Below are 9,988 nucleotides of genomic sequence, written 5' to 3' on the forward strand. Positions count from 1 at the left end.
TCTGTTATACCTTGTATTGGAGTCCATCTCCCCTTCCCCATCTGGGGGAGCTGGGGGCACTGGTTCAGATCTCTTCTCTGCTGCTGGGTTTGTTTCTCTGCAGTTTCTTGCTTCCTGCCACCTCCTTTGTGGTTCTAAGTTCTCTTCTTCTCTGTTTGTCTTCAGAATCTTGTCTCTTTGCTGTCACCAGATGCTTCTCCTTCACAGAGTGAAAATAGCAGGTGCTTCTAATTCCCTATTTGCCATCCCCTTTCTGTGCTTAATTTGTGTGTGTGTGTGTGTATGTGTGTGCACGTGTGTGCATGCACACATGCACACACCAGTACTGGATCTTGAACGCAGGGCTTTACATTTGCACTTGGCTTTTTCATTCACAACTATCACTCTACACTTGAGCTACATCTCCAGTTCCTGCTTATTGCTCATGTATTGTGATAAGAGTCTTCAAACTGCAATCCTCAGATCTCAACCTCCTGAGTAGCCAGGATTACAAGTATAAGCCACTAGTACCTGGCTGCCTTTGATATATTTTTCTTGTCTCATTGCCCTGGCTTGAATCCCTAACACTATGTTTAATGTCAGTGGTGGGGACCCTCATTCTGAGGCTAGTAGATAATAAAGGTAAAGCTTTCAGCTTTCTTTCAGCATTGAGTTTGATATCAGTGGTGGGGTTTCTCCCCCATAAATCTTCCTCAGTACTGGGTAATTTCCCATCCTACATTTCTGAGTGTTTTTTGTCCGAAAAGCATGTTGGAATTTTGTCAGATACTTTTTCTACATCGATCGAGGTCATCACCTGTATGTTTGCTTATTTTATTAATGTGGTATGTTCTATTGACTAACTTTCTTACATTTAACTGCTATTGCATTTCTGGGATGGTTCCATTTATTCATGCTGTCCTGGGTTTGCTAGTGTTGTGTTGAAATATTGACATCTATATTTATCAGGTATGTTCATGTGTAAATGTCTTTCCTCATCTCCCCTCCCCCCTTCTTTAACTTAACAGTTCTGAGATAATAGGACTCTGAGATGCAGGTATTCAGAGAACAGAGTCCTTCTTTGAGGCTGAGGGCAGGGGGTAGGGATCTTTCCACGCCTGTCCCCTAGCTTCTGGTTGTTTGCTGAAAAGCTTTGGTGTTCCTTGGCTTAGAAGAAGAACCACAACTTCTCCCTTCATCTTCAAGCTGGGTTCATCCTGCCATTGCCTGGCTCCAGACTTTCTAATTCTCACCTGTCCCTGTGTGATCTCATTTAATTAGTTGCCTCTTAGCAAAGAATGTCACATTTTGAGGTACTGGGAGTTAGGACTTTAATGTGTGTGTGTGTGTGTGTGTGTGTGTGTGTGTGTGTACTATGAGGCAAAGCACAGCACTTATTGATCTGGCCTCTCTTACTTTAACTGAAATAGCATAGTGTTTTCAAGAATATTTCTTGTGCTGTGTTGAAGACTCTTATAAAAAAAGTTGTGTCATGCATTTGTAGATAATGAGACAAACATGCACACATGCCTCATCTCTATTTCTCTCTCTCTCTCTCTCTCTCTCTCTCTCTCTCACACACACACACACACACACACACACACACACACGTGTCTCCTGGGCTCTTTTGTTTCTGTTTCTATCCATGTGTCCACAACTTGAGATATCTACTGGGTGTCTGGCTAGAGAAATTATGTTCTTTAATAACCCTGTAGCCTGAGGGCACATTTTCTCTGTGCAAGTAGGATTTTTTTTTGTTTTTCACTCCTTCTTAGTAAACAGCGCATACTTTTTTTTTTTTACTAATTCCTTCTAATTTCTAATTTCTTCTAATTTCCACTGCGACAGAGAAGTCTGATGTGAATCTGATTATTAGTCACATGCAATTTGTTATTTTTGCTTAAAACCTTGTCATTTTTTTCCACATCAGGATACATATAGGTTTTTGTTTTGTTTTGTTACTTGTGTGATTTGGGTCTTAGTAAACCCTTTCAAGAATTTTCTTATGTTACTATTATAAATTGCCTCCCCATCTGATCTTGTTCTCTACATAGAGCACTTATAATTCCAATAGAAGGTGTCCTATATATGTCTCATTTCCATACTCTCCTACCATGTCTATCATAACTTTCTTCTTTAAAAAAGTAATTTACTGAGGCTGGAATGTGGCTTTGTGGTAGAGTGCTTGCCTAGCATGCATGAAGCCCTGGGTTCAATTCCTCAGCACCACATACACAGAAAAGGCTGGAAGTGGCACTGTGACTCAAGTGATAGAGTGCTAGCCTTGAGCAAAAGAAGCTCAGGGACAGTGCCCAGGCCCCAGAATTGGCAAAAAAAAATCATTTTCTTGTGCTTTATGATACTTTTTGCACATAATCCTATAGATTATGTATGATAAATCCTTTCCAGTTCTCATGATTATCTAGTCAAGGTTTTCATCTATGTTTTCTGGCAGTTTTAGTTCTTGGGTCCTTGTGTGGATCTTTCTGCATCATCTCGGATTATCTGATGAGCACCTTTCATATGCATCCAGACTCCCATCTGCCTGGGGTAGTGTGAGTCAGTGGACACGTAACAGACTCCTTGAGTCAGATCCTTTTTGAGCTGCTGAGCATCTAGCATCAAACATTCTGTTGAAGCCACTGGCCGGCAGGCAAAAGTGCTTCGCATTCTCAGGCAACACAGGCATATTTTTGTTCCCTGGGGAGAAACCATATGACACTCCACAGCTGCTACTCTAGGATGGCCACTCTCTCTTGCACCTGGGGAAGACGCAGCCAGTGCCCTGTCCAGCTTCTCCAGCTGTGGCTTGCTACAGCCCAGCAGCAGAGATAACATGTCCTCTGTGGTTTACGTCCCCTGGTCATGTGTGGCTGGGAGAACACTTGGGGACCCTGATGTCTTTAACTGGCTTTGATGTCAAGAAGATGCCAACTTCTCGTGATTTGATCCTTTTCACAGCTGAATACTATACTACTCTACGTATGCACCAAATTTTATGTATCCAAACATGGACATTTGGGATTGTGCATGTATGCACAAAGTTCTGTTTTAGTTTGTCATGGTTTTATGAGTGTGTGTGTGTGTGTGTGCATGTGTGTGTGTGTACCTATAACTCACATATAACCATTTGAGGATCTGCCAGACTATTTTCTAAAGTGAATGCATCACTCTACACCCTCCATCCAAGACTAGAAGGACTCTCAATTTGCCCACATCCTTGCCAACACTTATTATTGGCTTTTTGGTTTTAATTGACCTCCAGCATATACATTAGTTGTACCAGGGGACTTCACTGTAACATTTCCACACGTACACTGTATCCACCACACCCCTTCCATCTGTAGCACCTGTAATCCCATCCCTAAACAATTTCAACAAGTTTTCCTGCTCTCGTTTCATACATGCAAACAAATAACTGGAACCATATTCCTCCTCTCCACCCTCCTGGTTAGCACTCACCCCTCCCACCGGCACATTTCATACTTCCCGTCACTATTTTTTTCATTAAAAAAAACAACACCTGTGTATTAATTAATTGCACCAAGCCCTTTTTTGAAAGACGTTTTTTTAACCTGGCAATGCTGGGACATAAACTCAGGGTCTAAAGCTTACTAGACAGGCACTCTACCATTTGACCCATGCCCTAGCCCCATTTTTTCTTTTCAGTTACAATCTTGTGCTTTTTTTTTTTTTTTTTTTTTTGGTCAGTCATGGGGCTTTAACTCTGGGCCTGGGCACTGTCCCTCAGCTCTTCAGTTCAAATCTAGCACTCTACCACTTGAACCACAGCGCCATTTCCGGTTTTCTGGAAATAAGAATCTCACGGACTTTCCTGCCTGGGCTGGCTTTGAACTGTGATCCTCAGATCTCAGCCTCCTGAGTAGCTAGAATGACAGGCGTGAGACACCAGCGCCCGGCACAGTCTTGTGCTTTTTACTTGAGCAAGCCTTGGCCCATGCTCCTCTATCTAAGCTGAGTTTATATGCATGAGCCTTGTTGGTTTGCTAAGAAAGAGTAACACTAATCATTTGCGTGTGTGTGTGTGTGTGTGTGTGTGTGTATGTTTGCCCAGGCTGGACTAGAATGGTGATTTCTCATTGTGCCCTCCAAAATAGCTGAGATTACAGGTATGAGCCACTGTATCTCATCCCCAAAGATTCTTTCAATATTTTCCTGTTTTTTTAAACCCTCTATCTATTTTCTAGTGGGCTTGGGGACTTTGGGGAGGGACATGGACAGCTTGTGGGCTTCTGTCCTGGATTCGTGGAAGGGCAAAGAGTGCTTGGAGAAGAAGGCAGGATGGAGGGCGGAGGACCAGCTCCACAGGCAAGGTGGAATCCACTCCACCCTCGAAGGAAAAGAACATTCCTGTGTCTGAGACATGCTGGGCTACACACACACACACACACACACACACACACACACCAGCAATATACCAGTGCGTACCACTGATGCCCTGTGGTTCAAGACACTGCCCACCTGGTTGGAGACACCATCCTGCAGGACGGTCCTCTTCCTTCAGACCCCAGTCACAAGTCCCATGCTGTGACCTGAGGTTCTGACTGATCATGGTCCCATCTCCCCCTCCTTGGGTTCTAGGCATGGTCTAGGATGGCTCACGGAACTCAGGAGGACAGTAAGATACTCTGGCTTATTTTGAAGATGGTAAAGGGTACAGGTACCGGGCACCTGTAATCCCAGCTATTCAGGAGACTGAGATCTGAGGATCAGTTTGAAGCCAGCTCTGGCAGGAAAGTCCATTAAGACTCTTATCTCTAGTTAGCCAGCAAAAATCCAGAAATAGATGTGTGATTCAAGTGGTAGAGCACTAGCCTAGAGTAAAAAAGTGAAGGGATAGTGGCCTAGGTCTTAAATTCAGGCCACAGGACACACACACACACACACACACAGTTACAGGTGAATGGCAGGATGAAGAGAGGCAGAGAGCAAGGAACAAAGAGCCTCCACACCATGTCTGGGGTCATCTGGGGTCACCTCCTCCGCCTTCCTAGTGCTCAGCTTCCAGAAGCCCTCAAGACCCAGTCCTGTTGGGCTTCTCTATAATCTACACTGGGAAGTCATGAGTGATTGGTTAACCCTAGCTTCAGCCCCTCTCCCCTCCTCAGGTTTGGGGAGATGGCACCATGGCATCACAGCATCATGAACCGCTCATCTCAGGCTGGTGAGTTCAGGGTTTGGGAAATCACAGTATCACACCCCCATTTTACAGATGGGGAAAGTGAGTGTAGGCAAGTGCAGGAGGTGTGGGACCCCAGGACCCCCAGCTGCCCACTCAGACCACTCTCTCTGCAGGGACTCAGAGGCTCTGGGCCCAGAGAGCTAATTTTCAGCTGGGAGAGGGTGGGGTCTGGACTGGACAGTTTGTCCTGGGCTGGCAGCCAGGTGACAGCCCCTTAGAGAACAGAGCCGCTCTGTCCCTGAGGGTGGACTGTGTGTCCTGACCCTCCGCAGCTGAACTGTCTGGGTCTGGAGTGGGGAACCGGAGGCCCCAGGGTGTGGGCCTGGGGGCCGCCGTGTGCAGTGCCACCTCCACAGGGATGACATGGTCTGGCTCAGGCCTGGCTCCAGATGTGAGGTTTCTCTTCTAAGTCCATTTCCGTCCCTCCCCTCCAGCTCCTGCTTTTCTTCTGTAAAGCTCAGTTATCCCCGAGAATGGCTCCCGTACGTCTCAGAATTGAGGAAGACCTCAGAGGAGAAGAAAGATGGCAAAAAAAAGAAGAAAAAAGTAAAAAGAAGTGCTTGTAAACTGTAAAGGGCTTAGACTTCTGTCTGAGCTCAGGCCCACCTCTACGCAGGGGTCACTGCCCTGCATTATAAATATGCTCTCCAAGAACCACTGGCATCACACTAATAGACACAAAAAATAAAGAATTGTCTCAGCAAGGACAAGCTGACTTCTGCTGAAAGGTGCGGCATCAGCCAAAACTCTGGCAAGCAGGTGCACAGAGCAGACAGGCCGCCAGCATATCTATCCCTAAGGGGGCAGGCCCCACCCCTCTGCTCTGATTGGTTGAGCTCATGTTCACAATCTGCTCGTGATTGGCTAGTTTGAATAAGGTAAATTATATTTCTGTAAGGTTACTGAAACTATTAAAAGTACGTGACCCATCTCAAAATACACCTACACTCTCTGGAATTTCTTGAACAGTCTGAAGTATGTCTTAATTCCATCTTGAAAAGAAACCAGTGTAAGGCAAAAGCCTTACATTTCGAAAACTTTTCCTTATCCCAACACAGCCCCTCTTTTCCTTAATAAGAGCCAAGCCGGGGCTGGGAAGGTGGCTCAATGGTAGAATGCTCGCCTTGCATGCACGAGGCCCTGGGTTTGATCCCTGCACCACGTAAGCAGAAAAAGCCGGAAGTGGCGCTGTGGCTCAAGAGGTAGAGTGCTTGCCTTGAGCTGAAGAGCTGGGGGACAGCACCCAGGCCCAGAGTTCAGACCTCACGACTGACCAAAAAAAAAAAAAAAAAGCCAAGCCACCAAATCAAAGCAGGAACTTTTTAAGCAACACATTTTGATAGACAAGACAATTTCTTTTTTTTTTTTCACACCTATCACAAAAGCAGGCCTGGCCTTGCCTAAAAAGACAAGGTCTGCTGTGGAGCTCAGGGACCCAGCAGACTTGACCAACCTGTTGGACAGATGGGGAAAATTGAGGGCACCATCTGCTCAGTGGCTGCTGGCCACCAAACCTGGATGCACAGGCAGGGATTCTCTGGTCCGTACCCATCCAGTGCCTTGGGCCAGGGGTGGGGGAGAGACTGCACACTGAGGTCCTGACTGCGGGCTACACCTCCTTTACTGCCCTGCCTCCCAACCACTCAGCTTACAAAGGGTCCCAGGTCCCATCTCAGCAGGAGAAAGCTGTGTCCCTGATGACTTAGGGTTCCATGTGACTGCTGCCTCCTTCTCTCCCTGGAGCAGGCTGCATACACGCGTGTGAAGTCCTCAGAGTACTTTCTCTGGGCTGAGGCTTTGCAGATTTGAAGCTGTGTGGTGGCCCCAGAGAAATATCCCATAAGCATGGAGGGGCGGGGGGAGATCCTGCCTCACCCTCCCTTCAGCAGGCAAGAGGCCCTTTTGGTCTTGGAGAGGCAACTGAGGATTCAGAAAATGAATACGGCAATTCATATGTTTCAAAGAGCAAACAACTCATTGGGAATCAGTAGGGTCTTTATTGGAAGTCCGGGGTGGGGGAAGATGTCCTTCCTAGAATTTCCACATCACAGATGCAGGGCTGGCCTGGCTGGCACCAAACTGCAATAGTAGCTACCACTTAGGGATGTGGACTGTGGTCCAGGAACCTCTCTGAGGATGTCATGAAGCCTTCCTTCATTTACAGATGAGGAAACTAAGCCTAGAGAGGTGGCAACTCTTGAGCAAAGATACATTGCTCGTAAATACTAGAGCCTGGGTGAGCACCGGGTCAGTCCAACATAGGTCAGGGCCTATGTTACTTATTAGACATCTATAAATGCCACCCTGGGAGCCCAGCCTGGGCTGGCATGTGAACATGGCAGTGGCCATGGGTATTGCAGGACAGCAAGAGGCCAAGTCCCAGACACTGAGATGCAGCTATCAGGCTGCATATGATAACATCCCACAACAGCATTATTGCTGGGCACCAGTAGCTCATGCTTACAATCTTAGCTATGTAGGAGGCTGAACTCTGAAAATCATGGTTCAAAGCCAGAAAAGCCATGAGACTTTTCTCTCCAATTAACTATCAAAAAGGTGGAGTGAAGCCTTGAGTAAAAAACCACTAAGAAATAGTGCTGTGGTCACATTCCAAAACTCACACACATATAACACACACACACACACACACACACACACACACACACACACATCAGTATCCTACCAAGTCCAGGTCTGTCATTCACAGTGACACTGGGCAAATGGTCTCCAAGGTGCTCCGAGTCTGTTTCCTTCTCCAGAAAATGGGGACATCTGTACAGCTTCACAGCTGTCATGAAGCACCCAAAAACCTGGTGAAGTCTTGTTTTGAGCTCAGTACAAAGAAAACACCAACAAAATATTTGGTATTCATTATTTTATCTGTGGTCATTCATTCATATTTCATTTCTGCATCCCCTTTTTCCTCCAGGGGCTGTGATGAGTAAAAAGGAGGTTTTGAGTACCTTTCTTTCTTTTTCTTTTTAGACAGAGGGGATTACAAAGTGACCTAGGAGACCCTGCCCACCCATGAATTCTTGGATCTTGCACCCTTCTTTGGCTTCTTCATTCCTAACAGTAGCTGTGGTCTCTCAGAAGTCGGTTTTCATCCTTCCTCTCCAGGTCTCCCTGGATCCCTGCCTGTGGGTCTCCACTGGTGAGATGCTGTTGCTATGGTAACGTCTGAAGAGCCCTCGACCTCCCTTGGAGACCACAAGTCTGGATGGAGATGTGCTGATTAAATGCTTCGTGCATCCTTGGGCTGTGAGGGAGCGGAATACTGGGGGAGAGCTGGCTCAGGCCCCTTGTCCACTGGCATCCTGCTGTATTCTGTGGCACTCAAAGTTTGAGAGTTGAAGACTTACTCCACACAGGAGGTGTCAAGAGCTGGGGCCTTGAAGTGTGAGAGGTCCTGAAGGATTAATGCAGGAACCACCCTCCCTTATGAAGGATGCTTTGGCCCATTCCCCTTTCCTCATGTATTCTTGCCATGTGAGGGCATAGGATGCAGCCTCTAGACCTATAAGCCAAAGAGAACCTCTATTGTTTATAAATGAGCCAGCCTGTGGCAATGTGAGACCATAGCACCTCACTGAGCTGCCTGGAAGACAGCAGAGAAGGGCTGGTGGTCCAGATGTAGGCCCTTCCCATTACCTCTACGCCCAGGGAGATGACCTTAATTGTCCAGGGGGGGCGGGAGGGTTCCACGAGGAAGGTGCCTTCTGATCACCCACAGCATGACTCTGAAGCAGACAGGGACTATGCCATTTTTGGAGAAATCTTGAGTCTGTTAGAAGATTCCTGAAGCCACTAGACTTTGAGGGAGTGTGTGGCCGTCTGCTGAGAAATCTCACCCTCCCAGACCCTCTCCAGGCTGCCTCTCTTCCATTCCACGGGCTCAGGGGTATGGACTTGTACACTCCCCCACTCCTCCTTCCCTCAGGACCAGGAAAATGCCTGACTAGCTGCCAGAAGGCCAACTTGATAAGATAGTCTAAGTTGTGGGTGAAAAAACACTTTCAACATAGCAATGCTCAGAGGAGGCACTAGGGGGCGCTACTGTGGTCATGAAAAAATACTTTCAACATAGCAATGCTCAGAGGAGGCACTAGGGGGCGCTACTGTGGCCATGTGCAAGGTATGGTGCCTTCTAGATACTTTCTACTGAAATCAGATAGCATCCTTCTTCTGTCCCTGCTCCCCTCCCCCATCAGCCTTCTGGGCAAGGACGCTCTTGGGAGCTGGGGAATGATGTTGGGGTCCCTTGGCCCCCAGGTGGGCAGCTCTGGGGGTGTGGTTCTATTGTCCTGTCTCTTCTTCAGGTCCTTGGCAGGGTGCAGCTCCATCCACCCTCAGGAATCTGCTTGACATCACGCCTTTTATTCCCTTCCCAGATGCATCCCCCTACTCCGCACGGGTTCCTGGGGTCACCCCTAGATGTACAGATGCTCTAGTCTATGTGTCAGGTCTGTTGCGGCTGGATTCAAGCAAGACGCCACGCCCACCTCTCCCTGAAAGAGGGCGGTACCTGCTTCTGCCTCTTCAGCAGTGCATCTATTTCTCGCAACTCCAGGGTCTGTTTGGGCTGCCCAACAGTGAGAGCCTAGGCAGAGTTGGTAGCAGTGGGCCTTTCCACAGTGAGACCTAGAGCTAGGGGGCCACTTGATGCTTTACTGAGCCAGGATCCTGACTCAACGCTCATGATTTAATATGGATAAGAAGCAGACTGCCTGGATTTTTCTGTGGCTAGGACTGGATCCACAGTGTGTGTGTGTGTGTGTGTGTGTGTGTGTGTGTGTGTGTGTGTGT

Source organism: Dipodomys ordii, unplaced genomic scaffold (genome assembly GCF_000151885.1).
Source record: "Dipodomys ordii isolate 6190 unplaced genomic scaffold, Dord_2.0 Scaffold13, whole genome shotgun sequence".
Classification (NCBI taxonomy): Eukaryota; Metazoa; Chordata; class Mammalia; order Rodentia; family Heteromyidae; genus Dipodomys; species Dipodomys ordii.